Genomic DNA, 15,271 nt, shown 5'->3' with positions numbered 1-15,271 from the left:
TTCAACCGAGCAGTTAGGAAGGTGGAAAGCAAAGTACTTGCATTCAACACCAATCAAATCAGACTAATAACACCTCTAAAACATTTAAAACAATCAAATCCTTGGCGGTAGGAAGGTAAAAAGCAAACTAGCATTTAAAAAGCTAACTATAACTAGAATTTAACCAATCAAACTAGAACTAGCATTTAACCAAGCTAATATTTTTAAAAAGTTAATTACATTCACAATTGCTCCGACAGAGTACTACTATTTTTGAAGTTATATTTATTATTAGACTAACAAAATACACTAGGATAAAACAGAGAGACGTAGCTGTAGTACCTTAATTATACATACACGGAAGGGGCTCTGGTTTAATTCTTCGAAGCTCTTCCTGCAAAAAAATATGATCAAACAGTCAATAGTTTTTCAAAATTGAATAAAGAAGAACAACAATTTCGAATATTGAAACTTACCAGACTGAAACATCATCGCCAAACCAACCAAGAGTAGTGCAGCGACCATTACACAGACGCGCAACGCAAAGCCATTTCTAAGCACTGCATTCTTCTTAGATAACTCACACACCACCTTTTGTAGCTTCATCAGCTTCTGGTCACACTCAAATGCTTGCTCCTTCACCAGCCTAAGCTGTGTCTGAACGTCTCTGAGCTCCTCCGTAACAGCTACATCCCACCACTTCCAGATGTGGCAGTCCCCATCGTTTACATTCTCGCACGTCAGATACAAGCGCCCTGGATCTTTACGCGTGTAAGATGTTGCAACTACTGCATCAGAACCACAGTAGCATGTCGAAGGCATTCCATCATCAGCTTCGTCTCCATACACTTGATGCAAGATCCTACTGTCATCTTCATCCTTGTACAGTTCACATTCTGCTTCAAGAAGGGACGTCATGTCAAGCGACTCTGCTGAAGAACAAGGCTGTGTATACGAATAATCTTGTCCCATTATGTCTCTGTAAACATGAAAGAAATCATGTAAGATTAAGCGAGGAAGATAAAGTGAGGAAGAAATCAAAGATCATTAGGGTAAGAACTGATTTAAGAAAACAAGACAAATTGTTTGAAACGAAAATCGTTTTCAAACTCAAACTACAAACCGAACTAAAACCCCCTTCTTTGAAACCCTAATTTCAAACGACCTTAAACCCCAAATCGATTGAAAACCCCCATCTTTAAAACCCTAATTTCAAACGTTTTTGTCCACAAATCGATTGAAAACACAAATCAGAACCCTAATTTCAGAGGGAAACAACATGTAACCTAATCTAAATCGAAAAAACAGCAAAAGAAAGCTTCAATTTACCTTCGTCAAAATCGATTGGAAATCGCCTTTTATCGCCTTTTCTCGACACTTTCTTTTTTTTCTCTCCTTCGTCGAAAATGAATTTTTTTTCCGTCTACACCAAAGACGAATGAATCTTCCGCCAATACCCACCTGCCAAGTCGCCCAAGGTTCAGCTCCCTCGACCCCTTACTTACGGGTTGATCCTTAGATAATTATGCTGAAATATAGTTTTTATATTACCATTAACTTTGGTAATGACCCTTAGGAATCGCTAAGGGCTTCCGTTGCGGTTGGTCTTAGTACCTTACACCCTGGAGATGAATGTTCTAGGTGGTAATTGGATCTTTCGTACTAAACTTAATTATGATGGATCCTTTGATAAGCTCAAAGCGGGCTTAATTGCTAAAAGATTCAATCAAGAAGAATGGATTGACTATCTAGACAACTACAGTCAAATGATACAAATGCCTTGCAGTCAAAACTATTCTACATATGGCGAAGGACGAAGCTAGTAACAAGACACAGGGTGCACATGCACCCATAGTTTTACAAAAGGTAATGTAATGTCACCATAAGCGACAATACATAAGAGATTAATAAAAAATACATAATAAATTACATCAAAAACAAAAGCAAAGGTGTCAATTTCTCATCCATCTCAACCCATCTTTATTTAGAACCGCTTTGCTCTTCTCCGAAATGATTCAACCTAAAGCAAGCCCTTAAAATTATTTTGTTTGGCTATATAAGTTGTAATCATTTGTAATAACATCTTAAGAGATAAAGTTAATTTCTGAAACTTGGGTCATCTTCAACGATTAACTCCTCCAAAGTAAGCTTATTGGAATCTCTTCTTATTTTTATATTTTTTGTCACTGATTGGAATCTCCTCTTACACCAACCAATAATAGTGCTTTTCGTTTCTCTAAGCTTTGTGTATCGATCTTCACTTAATTGTTCTCGTTTTCTCGTATAAGGTCTTAAACATTATTATTCTCGTATAAAGTCTTAAACATTATTATCAGTCTTAAACATTATGTTTCTACGTTTTTAATTTGAATGCCCTTTTTCAAAAACACAAAAAAAAAGTCTTAAACATTATTATCAGTCAAGAACCAATCTGATCTAATCATGCATGGGGATTCAAATGGCAAAACACACTACTCTCTTCCTCTGCATGTGTGATTCTGACTTTTTATTGTCAATGAACGTCACAGTTAAAGACAACGAAAAAATGGAACTGGATTCGGACAACACCTTATTAAAGACGGGTTTGGTTATAGTGGCGACACTTGCTATATCCAAACTCATCTTCTCCTTCTTCACTTCCCAGTCCAGGAAGAAGCGTCATCCTCCCACTCTTCAAGCTTGGCTTCCATTGATCGGAAGCCTTATCCGGTTCTTGAAAGGCCCTGTCGTAATGCTTAGAGATGAATACCCTAAGCTTGGAAGTGTCTTCACAGTGAATCTTCTTCACAAAAAGATGACTTTTCTCATTGGTCCTGAAGTCTCCGCTCATTTTTTCAAAGCTCATGATTCTGTTCTCAGCCAGCAGGAAGTTTACAAATTCAACGTGCCTACTTTTGGCCCTGGAGTTGTTTTCGATGTCGACTACACCGTTCGTCAGGAACAGTTTCGGTTCTTCAGCGAGGCACTCCGAGTCAACAAAGCTAAAGGCTTACGTGGATATGATGATTACTGAAGCTGAAGTATATTATAGCTTGTTTTGGCATATTACTACAATTTTTTGGATCTTTTAGCCATATTTTTTTTATTATTATTATTTTAGCCATATTATTGATTTTAGCATATTACATATATACAAGTGACAAAAAAAGCATATTACATATATACTATTTAAATATGAATATAGCTTGTTTTTTTTCTTGGCAGGGTTTCTTCTCCAACTGGGGAGAGAGTGGTGAAGTTGATCTTAAGGAAGAGCTAGACAGTCTCATCATCTTGACTGCAAGTAGATGTCTACTGGGTCGAGAAGTACGTGACCAGCTTTTTGATGACGTCACTGCTTTGTTCCATGATCTTGACAATGGAATGCTTCCCATAAGTGTTCTCTTCCCATACCTCCCTATTCCAGCTCACCGTCGTCGCGACCGTGCTCGTGTAAAGCTTTGTGAGATTTTCTCAAACATCATGTTGTCGAGAAAACACTCTGGCAAAACAGAGAACGACATGTTGCAGTGTTTCATCGAGTCAAAGTACAGAGACGGTAGACAGACAACCGAATCCGAGGTAGCGGGTTTGCTCATCGCTGCTCTCTTTGCAGGACAGCAGACGAGCTCTATCACTTCCACGTGGACCGGTGCTTATCTGATGAAATACAAAGAGTACTCGTCCGCTGCCTTGGATGAGCAGAAGAAGCTGATTGAGAAACATGGAGACAAGATTGATCACGACATCATATCCTCGGAGATGAATGTTCTCTACCGTTGCATTAAGGAAGCGTTGAGGCTTCACCCTCCGTTGATCATGCTAATGAGAGCCTCCCACAGTGATTTCAACGTAACAACCAGGGATGGGAAAACGTATGACATCCCAAAGGGTCATATCGTTGCAACCTCGCCTGCTTTTGCAAACCGCTTGCCGCATGTCTTCAAGAACCCGGACAGCTACGACCCGGATAGATTCTCCCCGGGAAGAGAAGAGGACAAAGCCGCAGGGGCATTTTCGTACATTTCATTCGGTGGAGGTAGGCACGGGTGTCTTGGAGAGCCCTTTGCTTACCTTCAAATCAAAGCCATATGGAGTCATTTGTTGAGGAACTTTGAGCTTGAGTTGGTTTCACCCTTCCCTGAGATGGACTGGAACGCTATGGTGGTTGGCATTAAAGGCAATGTGATGGTGCGTTATAAGCGGCGTCAACTTGTCTTAGATTAACGTGGTTTTTGCAACCTTTGGTTTCTGTATTTATCTCTCTCTCTCTCTAGTTTTAGTTATGTGGTTGAATGTAGGGATGTTAACTTTGGGTAAAATAACCCAGCCCACCCCAACCCACAAATAACCCAACCCAGTTTATATCCAACCCGCAAAAACCCAGAAACATCAATATTGAAATCCAAACAAAAAAAAAACCCAATATGGTATAGGTTTACCCGTGGGTATCCAAAGTATTATCTTATTTACTCTGAAGATCATGTAAAATATTAATATCATTAATGTGAGCTTTAATATAAAAACAAGATTTTGCAATTTTATAGAAAACTTGTTTTAGCGCAAAAACTCGTTTATGATTTTGGAGAAAAAACTCGTTTTTTCGAAAAAAAAAATTATTTTGCAATTTTAACCGGAACTCATTTTGTGGTTTAAGCAGTAAACATCGTTTTGACAGGAAAACTCATTTATGGTTTTAACGAGAAAACTTGTTAAATTGTTTTTGTGGCTTTAGCGGAAAATTTTCTTTTTGCAGTTTTTGGTCGGAAATTTTTTTTTTGTGGTTTTGGTTGGAAAACTAGATTTTTGCGGTTTGCGGGAAAAATAATCTTTTTGGTTTTGGCGGAAAAACTCGTTTTTGCGGTTTTGGCGGAAAAACTTGTTTTTACGGTTTTGGTGGGAAAATAGGCCTGGGTTCGCGGGTCAACCCGCCCCGCACGACCCGCCAACCCGCGGATCGTTTCTTTTTTTTAGTCAAAATTTTGACCCGCTCAACCCGCAAAGAAATAAACTAATACCCGCACCCGCCCCACTTTATTTTGCGGGTAACCCGCGGGACCCGCGGATTATATTTTTAATTAAAAAATAATAATTTAATTAGTTTTTCTATAAAATAATATATTTATAAGTAATTTTTTATATTATTTTTAATAAATTTAATTATTTTTGTTTAAAATAAATTATTTTTCTAAAAAAATCGAATTTTTCAAAAAAAAAAGATTTTTTTATTTTTTATTTTATTTTGCGGGTTGGCGGGTATCCGCAAATCAAAATCCACCAACCCGCACCCGCCCCGCAAAAAATAGTCTTAACCCGCACCCGCACCCGCGACTTGATTTTTTCAAAACGCTCGACCCGCACCCGCCCCGCGGCGGGTCAAATGGGGCGGGCCCCGCGGGCTTTGATTTAAATTCCCAGGCCTACGGGAAAATTTGTTAGATTTTGGCGGGAAACCTGTTTTCGATTTTGGTGGGAACAATCTTTTTGCGATTTTTTGCGGAAAAACTCGGTGTTACAGTATTTTGCGAGAAAATTTGGTTTATCGGTTTTGGCAGGAAAACTCGGTTTTACGGTTTTGGCGGGAAAACTCGGTTTTGATTTTGACGGAAAAATTCGGTTTTGCGGTTTTGGCGGGAAAATTCGATTTTTTGGTTTTGGCGGGAAAACTCGGTTTTTCGTTTTTGGCGGGAAACTCGGTTTTTCGGTTTCGGCGGGAAAACTCGGTTTATTGGTTTCGACGGGAAAACTCGTTTTTATTTTGACGAGAAAACTCGGTTTTTCGGTTTTGGCGGGAAAACTCGATTTTTCGGTTTTGGGGGGGGAGGGGGTACTCGGTCTTTCGGTTTCGGCAGGAAAAATCGTTTTGTCGGGAAAATTGGGTTTTACGGTATTGGCGGGAAAACACCTTTTGCAGTTTTGGCGGGAAAACTCGATTTTGCGGTTTTCAGTCAGAAAAGTCGATTTTGCGGTTTTAGCGGAAAAACTCGATTATACGATTTTTGCGGGAAAATTCAGTTTTGCGGTTTTGGACCTGTTCAAAATATAACACAAATCGATAAAATAATAACTTTTTAGAAAATTCTATGTAAATATTTTTTCCTTGTAAAATTATAAATTAATACTATTTAAATATATATATTTCATAAAAGCACAAACAAACATTGTATTATTTGTTTTATTTCCACAATGGAATTCATGTCTATTTTTTCTTAATCTTAAATATATTTTGATAATATTTAGTTAAATTATATCTAAAAACCATATTCGAGTCATATGAAACATATTTCATATACACCAAATAATATAATAAAAATATCAGAGTCTAGTTTCTAAAATTTAATTAATGTATATACAGTAAAACTAATATTACATGTTTGATTTTGGAAAATAGGCACCATATGTTAAAATTATAACAATTGTGAAAGCTTAGAAATGTACCACTCTACTTAAGCAATTAAAAAGTTGGGTCAAATCATACTCAAAAGAAAGACTAATAATTGACATGGAACAGATTAATCATAGCCTTATTTCCATGTTCACGGTTGCACTTGCAGTTGCGCTGAGCTTGGAACATAAGGGCACACAAATGGGCACTAGAATACCGGGAGCACAAATACAAATTTGTTGTGTTTTCTATGATTCAGACCTCTCCCATATTCACAGACTTGAAATATTTTATCGTGTCCAAGTATGTTAGCTCTTTGGTTGTAACGGATCTCAGTCCGTGTCCACCATTGTCTAGATCGACAAGCACAGCAACTTTCCTCGTCAATGAAGAAACTCCCAGCTAGACCATCAACATTAAAAATAGAGATGGACCTCAATAACTTGCTCCATGAAACTGCGTCTTGATTAATCTTATTTGTGATCCAAATCTCCAATGCCGGACCGTTCACCCAGCTTTCCTGTAAGACCGCAAGCTGCTCCTCTCTAACAAAAGATAACGACACAAATATATCTACACTATGAGCGTTAAATGGTGGAGGCAGCCGCTTACCAAATCTCTTTGTTGTAAAATCAAAAGAGATTATATCCTCAATATTATTTCTTTTACCCACTCTCATCCTCTTTTTAGCTAAAAGATGAGTATTCCTTTCAGAGACACGCCATTTTGATAAAAATCTATATTTATTTCAGTAAAAATAATGCGTGATTATGAAAAATTTCACTGATAGATTTGTGTACATGTAAAGGGTATATGTTTTCTCTTTTAACTATCTAAAATGCTGCATTTCGTGCTTTGATTTTATTAGTCGTCTAATTTGGGTTTATATATGTTTTTCAGTTCTATTTTCCAGGACAAGTGTAGTTTACTATAATGTAGTCCAGTTTTGTTATATCAGGCTATGTCGAGATGACTGTTGCAGTAACCGAGTCAGTGTTGAAGAAGAGAATGAGCGAGGACGGAACATTCTAATGCACCCTAATTTCATATGTTGAATGAGCTAGGTCCATATGTTGGATCCAATTGGTGTCAAAATGTATGCCTTCTCTATGATAACATTCTGATGCACCTTGGTAGATTTGTGTACATGTAAAGGGTATAGGTTTTCTCTTTTTACTATCTAAAATGCTACATTTCGTGCTTTGATTTTATTAGCAGTCTAACTTGGGTTTATATACATTTTTCAGTTCTATTTTCCAGGACAAGTGTAGCTTAATATAGTGTAATCCAGTCTTGTTATATTTGGCTATGTCGAGATGACGGTTGCAGTAACTAAAACTGTTGTTCCCGAGTCAGTGTTGAAGAAGAGAGTGAGGGAGGACGGAACATTCTAATGCACCCTGAAAATCATAAGTTGAATGAGCTAGGTCCATATGTTGGATCCAATTGGTGTCAAAATATATGCCTTCTCTATGATAACATTCTGATGCACCTTTGGTTCCAGGGGATAGGGAAGCATGACATCATCTATGTGGACGATCTGATCCCACATTTCGTAGAACATTTGTGTTAAAAAGTGTGCCTATATGAGGCCTAGGCTAGAGGTGAAGTTACTTGGACCCGGCGGTGATTGTGGAAGTTGATGAGATAAAATTGAAGAAGATTTTGGAGGAGATGGGGCTGGTGAATTGTTTGTGGAAGTTGAAGAGTATAATTATGATGATGAATGGATTTTTAGTTTTAAAGTTTGTTTTCAGCTTGTTTTATGAAAACTTTATTTTAAAACTTGTTTGAATAGTTTATTGTTCCGTTGTTTTCTATTACCTAAATACTTTTTTGACATTTGAAAGTACACGCTTCAGTTCTTAAACTTGGAAAATTTAAACAATTTACACTAGCAGAAGTTCAGTCACATGATTCAGAAGTAATCGTTAAGAGGAGAAAAACAAAAACAAGTAAAAATTAACAACTAACAACGCAATACAAATTATTTAAACTTCAAAATAAAATAACATTTTTTAAACTTAAGAAGCAAACGTATTTGTAATTAAACTACAAAAGCAATTGTGATAACATAAAACATAAATATTGACCAAATACCAAAAACATATATTAAACTAAATATTTGAGTTAATTATTCTTGTAATAGATAATCATTTTAGGTATTCATTAATATCTTGTATATTTTTGGTATATTCAGATATTTATTTGAGTTTGGGTTTGGTTCGGGTAAAACTCATAATCCAAAATACCGTAGAACAAGACTCATTCGGTATTTATGTCGGATTTGGTTTGGATTCATTTTTATCGGATCGGGTTTGGTTCTTGTTTTTGGATTCGGTTTATTCGCCTAGTTATGTATCAAATTAAAAAAATTGTGTCAGTTATAATATATGTCAATATATTTTGGATTATGTTTTAAATAAGTTATAAATAGAATATGCAATGTATTATGGATTATGGATTATGGATTATTTTAAATAAGTCACTCATAAAAATCCATTAGAGTTAATTTCAAATGATTATATATAAGAATATGTGCAAAGTCATTTAGAGGTGAGTATTCAATCATTAATTCTAAATTTTACTATATGATATATAGGTTTATAATTTAAAAGATTAAAAACTGAAATCATTTTTAATGAAATTATGTGTACGAATTACAAATTATCTATAATATATCTTAGATTTTGTATTTAATCATTTACTCATGAAATCTATTAGACTTAATTTCAAATGACACCATATAATAATCATTTAGTTTTGAATAAAATGATTTTTAATGAACTATTTGAGCTTAACTGAAGAACACTATATTTAGAAATCTATGACACATGATTTACAAATTAAAGATCGGATAACATTTAGTTCTAAAACAAAATCTAAAATCATTAAATGAATAATACCAAATTATGGTTAAATTTAAACTTTTAAAAGTCCATCATTATATAGCACCTCTTTAGTTTTAAATACGTTAAATTAGATTTTAGTAACACTGAATTTTAAAATATATTAAATATTTACAAAATACAAAATCCAATAATAGTAAATTTTAAATCAATTTCATTAATAGAAAAAGCAACATATAGTCGTTAGATTTGGACTATATTAAAATCCTCTTTCTCTTTTTTTAAACAAAGAACATTTATTCTTAAACTCCCTCATAAAAATGTCTTTGAATCATAAATACATCACTGAGAGAGCTCTGCATCATCCTATTGCAATATATATATCTCACTGTTGGATTTAATTCTTGTTACAGCAATCAAACGTAGTAAAAAACTAGAATTTCAACCAATAGGATCACTCTAAAACGAAAATAAAAGAAGGCAGTCGATTGAAAAATCATAGTGTCTCTGAGAACTTGAAACTTAGCAAAACAATCATCATCATCATTATAATCAACATCAGCTGCGGTGTGTCATCATCTATCTGGATATTTTCTTTTGATTTGTAATAATGTTCTATCATTCTTGCTTATCTTAGATTCTGTTTTTCTTCAATGATTTATAGAAGACAATGGGCAAGTAGGTTAACGTGAGTAGCTTCCAGCCTGGGGTGAACGCAATGGAGGTTAGCAGCTTTTCGAGAGTATCACTGGTTTGGAAACTATTCACGAGATCAGGCTTAAAGAGACTAAGGGTGGTCGTGACAAAAAAAAAAAAAAAAAAAAAAGAGACTAAGGGTGGTGGTAAATTTTATGCGTTGGTTCAATTTACACAAGAGACACATGCGAAGAAACTCCTCACGTGATCCACCGAAGTCAACACACCCTATTGTCTACGAAAAACTGAACCAACATGTTGATGATGAGTATGAGAAGTTAAACTTCAGCAGAGATGGGTTTGATGAATGGATAAAAACTACAGATTTTACATCATGTTCTCTAACTTACATCATGTTCTCTAACTGGTTAGTCATCTGCCATTATTTTAAAGTTTCCCTATGAGCGCAAGGTTGATTTCAAAAATAATCAACCATTTTCACTATATATTATCTTACTATGGAATCGGGGTTTTCATATTCATCAAATACCAACAGCCTTGCCCTTGTTGTTGATCCACCTCCAAAAATCGATTTGCCTTTTGAGATTTTGTTTAGTGTTAATTCATTGGTGCATGATGCGTGTTTTCCTGCCACAAGTCTTGATATTGAGTTTTATCTGTTTCTTGATCCCAAAACACAAGACAGGGCGCATTCATTGATTATGCTATTCAAAAGTTATTGTGCCTTGGAAAAATTTCGTATGCTCATGTTGCTTGGCTCACCCAAGAGTACTCAGAATGGAAGAAGAAAGAAAAGCCTATGCAAGCGATTTTAGAATATAAACTTGGACTTTTTAATATACCTAGGGTTAAAGTTACACCAACTAGAGTGTACTTCTCTGGACCGGAGCCTTATGAGTCAAATCGTGTCTTTAGATACTATGACGAAATTGTTGATATACTCTAAAGACTAGATTTGACTCATTAGGCTTCAGTCCAGAGAAGTACACTCGCGTAGGTGTAATTTTGACCCTACGTATATTAAAAAGTTCACGTTGATAGTCCAAAGTTGATTTCGTAGGCTTTTCTTTCTTCCCCCATTCCAAGGACTCTTTGGTTAGCCAAGCAACATGCTCATAGGAACATTTTCCAAGGCATAATAACTTTGGAAGAGCATAATCAATGAATGCTCTGTCGTGTGTTTTGGGATCAAGAAACTGATAAAACTCAGTATCAAGACTTGTGGGAGGAAGACATGCATTCTGCACCAATGAATTAACATTGAACAAAATCTCAAAAGGCAAATCAATTTCTGGAGGTGGATCAACAACAGGGGAAAGGCTGTTGGTATTTGATGAATATGAAAACTCCGATTCCATAGTAAAGATAATATAAGGGGAAACTGTTGATTATTTTTGAAATCAACCTTGCGCTCATAGGGAAACTTTAAAAAAAATGGCAGATGACTGACCAATTAGAGAACATGATGTAAAATCTGTAGTTTTTATCCATTCATCAAATCCATCTCTGCTGAAGTATTACTTCTCATACTCATCATCAACATGTTGGTTCTGTTTTTCATAGATTTTGGGACCTCCTTTTAACTGAATCAAAAGAAGCTTTGAAGCCTTTTCTTGTGAGAGATGCCAATTGATTTGCCTGATGTTCTCAAAAGGTATCTTCATTCGGTAGTTTCACCCAAATGCACCGAGAAATGCAGGTTATGGTTGCCACTTCCAAAAGTACCACAAGCACTGAACAGATATCTGAGTTTCTCGGGTGAACCAAAAAATACAAAGTACATGAGTAAACCATCAACATCATGTTCCATTGAATCTCTGTCTTTACTGTCAGTTTCATCTTTCCATTCATAAAATTTGAGACGATAGGGTGTGTTGACTTTGGTGGATCGCGTGAGGAGTTTATTCCCATCTGTCTCTTGTGTAAATTGAACCAACGCATAAAATTTACCACCTGGTCAACAGGAGTTTCTTGGCTTAAAGAGACTCAGCCAAGTATGCGGCTAGGCTGGGACAATCTTTCGGTTCTTCTAAAGAGACGCTCAAAGTCAAAGCTGATGACATTGAGCTAATTCCTGATGTGGAGATCTTCTCTTTAGAGAAACGCTATCCAGAGAACGGCAAGGAATAATGAATTCCCTAACGTTCCCTACCATTCACGAGGAATAAATTTTTCTTCTCGTTCCCTGCCATTCCTTTTTTTGTAGAGAAAGAACAAAAGTATTCCTTGTTAAATTTGAGAAAGAACAACCATTCTTTTTCATTCTTGCAATTTATTCCTTTACGTTTATTTTCTATTCGTTTCTCTTGTTTCCAGAATGGTCACCAGTCGAACCAATAGAGTTTTCATATGGAATTGGCAAGATATCTTCTGAGTTTGCTGAACTTGTGGCTAGGAAATGCAACATCAAAGGGGATTCTCCATCGATCTGCTTTTGAAATTAGACATGGAGGGTACAAAGGAGCTTTGAGCTTGTGTGTAGAGACTAATTCTACACATTGTTTTGCATTACAAATTTTATCACATCAATTTTTTTATTATTTATTTATAAATTGCTCCATGAAACTGCGTCTGGATCAATCTTATTTGTGATCCAAATCTCCAATGACGGACCGTTCACTCAGCTTTCCTGTAAGACCGCAAGCTGCTCCTCTCTAACAAAAGATAACGACACAAATATATTTACACTATGAGCGTTAAATGGTGGAGGCATTATATCCTCAATATTATTTCTTCTATCCACTCTCATCCCTCTTTAGCTAAAAGATGAATATTCCACAAGGCAAAGCTCGTAGGAAGAAGAAGCTTAGGAGTAATGAAGTTTTGGAATTTCAGGAGAATAAAAAACAGAATAAATTTGTTCATGAGTTAATTCTTTTATAGGTTGCACATTGTTGTAAAAAAGGCCTTTTAATTAAATTTAACGTTCAATTAAAAAAGAAAGAAAGATCAGTATTCCTTTCAAAGACACGCCACTTTGATAAAAATCTATATTCCAGTCGAGATTGACGTTAAAACCTTCCATGAATTAGAGCTCAAATCGTATATTTCAGTAATAATAATGTGTGATTATGAAAAATATCAATGATAGATTTGTGTACATGTAAAGGGTATAGGTTTTCTCTTTTTACTATCTAAAATGCTACATTCCGGGCATTGACTTTATTAGCAGTCTAACTTGGGTTTATATACGTTTTTCAGTTCTATTTTCCAGGACAAGTGTAGTTTAATATACTGTAATCCAGTTTTGTTATATTTGGCTATGTCGAGATGACTGTTGCAGTAACCAAAACTGTAGTTCCCGAGTCTGTGTTGAAGAAGAGAGTGAGGGAGGACGGAACATTCTAATGCACCCTGAAAATCATAAGTGGAATGAGCTAGGTCCATATGTTGGATCCAATTGGTGTCAAAATATATGCCTTCTCTATGATAACATTCTGATGCACCTTGGTTTTCAGGAGATAGGGAAGCATGACATCATCTATGTGGACGATCTGATCCCACATTTGGTAGAACATGTGTGTTATAAAGTGTGCCTAGACGAGCCCTAGGCTAGAGGTGAAGTTACTTGGAGCCGGCGGTGATTGTGGAAGTTGATGAGAATGAAATTGAAGAAGATTTTGGAGGAGATGGGGCTGGTAAAGTGTTTGTGGAAGATGAAGAGTATAATTATGATGATGAATGGATTTTTAGTTTTAAAGTTTGTTTTCAGCATAGTTGACTTATTTTAAATAGTTTATTGTTCCGTTGTTTTCTGTTACCAAAATACTTTTTTGACATTTGAAAGTACACACTTCAGTTCTTAAACTTTGGAAAATTTAAACAATTTACACTAGCAGAAGCTTAGTGACATGATTCAGAAGTAATCGCTAAGAGGAGAAAAACAAAAACAAGTAAAAATTAACAACTAACAACGCAATAAATTTATTTAAACTTCAAAATAAAATCACATTGTTTAAACTTAAGAAGCAAACATATTCGTAATTAAACTTCAATGCAATTGTCAAAACAGAAAAAAACAAAAATATTGACCAAATACCAAAAACATATATTCAACTAAATATTTGAGTTAATTATTCATTTAATAGATAATTATTTTAGGTACTCAATAATATCTTGTGTATTTTTGGTTTTTCAGATATTTATTTGGGTTTGAGTTTGGTTCGGATAAAACTCATAATCCAAAATACCGTAGAACAAGGCACGTTCGGTATTTATGTTGGGTTTGGTTTGGATTCATTTTTATCGAATCAGGTTCGGTTCTGGTTTTTGTATCCGGTTTATTCGCCCAGTTATATATCAAATTAAAAAAATTTGTGTGAATTCTAACATATGCAAGATATTTTGGATTCTAATTTAAATAAGTTATAAATAGAATATGCTATATATTATGGATTATTTTAAATAAGTTACTAATAAAGATCCGTTAATTTCAAATGATTATATTTAGAAATTGTTGCAAAGTCATTTAGATGTTATTATTCAATCATTGATTCTTACTTCTACTATAAGATACATAGGTTTATAATTTATAATATTAAAAATTGAAATCATTTTAAATGAAATTATGTGTACGGACTACAAAGTATATATAATATATCTTAGATTTTGTATTTAATCATTTACTTGTGAAATCTATTAGACTTCATTTCAAATGACACCATATAATAAACATTTAGTTTTGAATAAAAATGAGTTTTAATGAACTATTTGAGCTTAATTGGAGAACACTATATTTAGATGACACATGATTTATAAATAAAAGATCTGATAACATTTAGTGCTAAAACATAATCTAAAATCATTAAATGAATAATACCAAATTATGGTTAAATTTAAACTTTAAAAAAGTCCATCATTCTATAGCACCTCTTTAGATTTAAATAACCTTAAATTCGATTTTAGTAACACTAAATTTTAAAATATATTAAAGATTTACAAAATACAGTATCCAACAATAGTAAATTTCAAATCAATTTCATTAATAGAAAAAGCAACATATAGTCGTTAGATTTGGACTATGTTAAAATCCTCTCTCTTTTTTTTAAACAAAGAACATTTATTCTTAAACTCCCTCCTAAAAAATGTCTTTGAATCATAAATACATCACTGAGAGAGCTCTGCACCATCCGACTGCAATATATATCTCACTGTCGGATTCAATTCTTGTTACAACAATCAAACGTAGTAGAGAACTAGAACATCAACCAATAGGATCACTCTAAAACGAAAATAAAAGAAGGCTGTCGATTTGAAAAATCATAGCGTCTCACAGAACTTGAAACTTAGCAAAACGATCATAATCAACATCAGCTGCGGTATGTCATCATCTATCTGGATATTTTCTTCTGATTTGTAATAATGTTCTAGCATTCTTGCTTATGTTAGATTCTGTTTTTTCTTCAATGATTTATAGGAGACA

The 15,271-nt window shown here is 34.7% G+C and overlaps 1 pseudogene; it reads left to right on the top strand.

Annotated features, from left to right (window-relative positions):
• The first annotated feature begins 1,934 nt into the window (after positions 1–1,934).
• LOC106377442 lies at positions 1,935–4,502 on the top strand (annotated as a pseudogene).
• The last annotated feature ends 10,769 nt before the right edge of the window (positions 4,503–15,271 follow it).

The sequence above is a fragment of the Brassica napus genome, chromosome C1 (assembly GCF_020379485.1).
Source record: "Brassica napus cultivar Da-Ae chromosome C1, Da-Ae, whole genome shotgun sequence".
Classification (NCBI taxonomy): Eukaryota; Viridiplantae; Streptophyta; class Magnoliopsida; order Brassicales; family Brassicaceae; genus Brassica; species Brassica napus.
The sequence above is the reverse complement of the archived record's forward strand: the minus strand, read 5'-3'. Positions and strand labels throughout refer to the sequence as shown.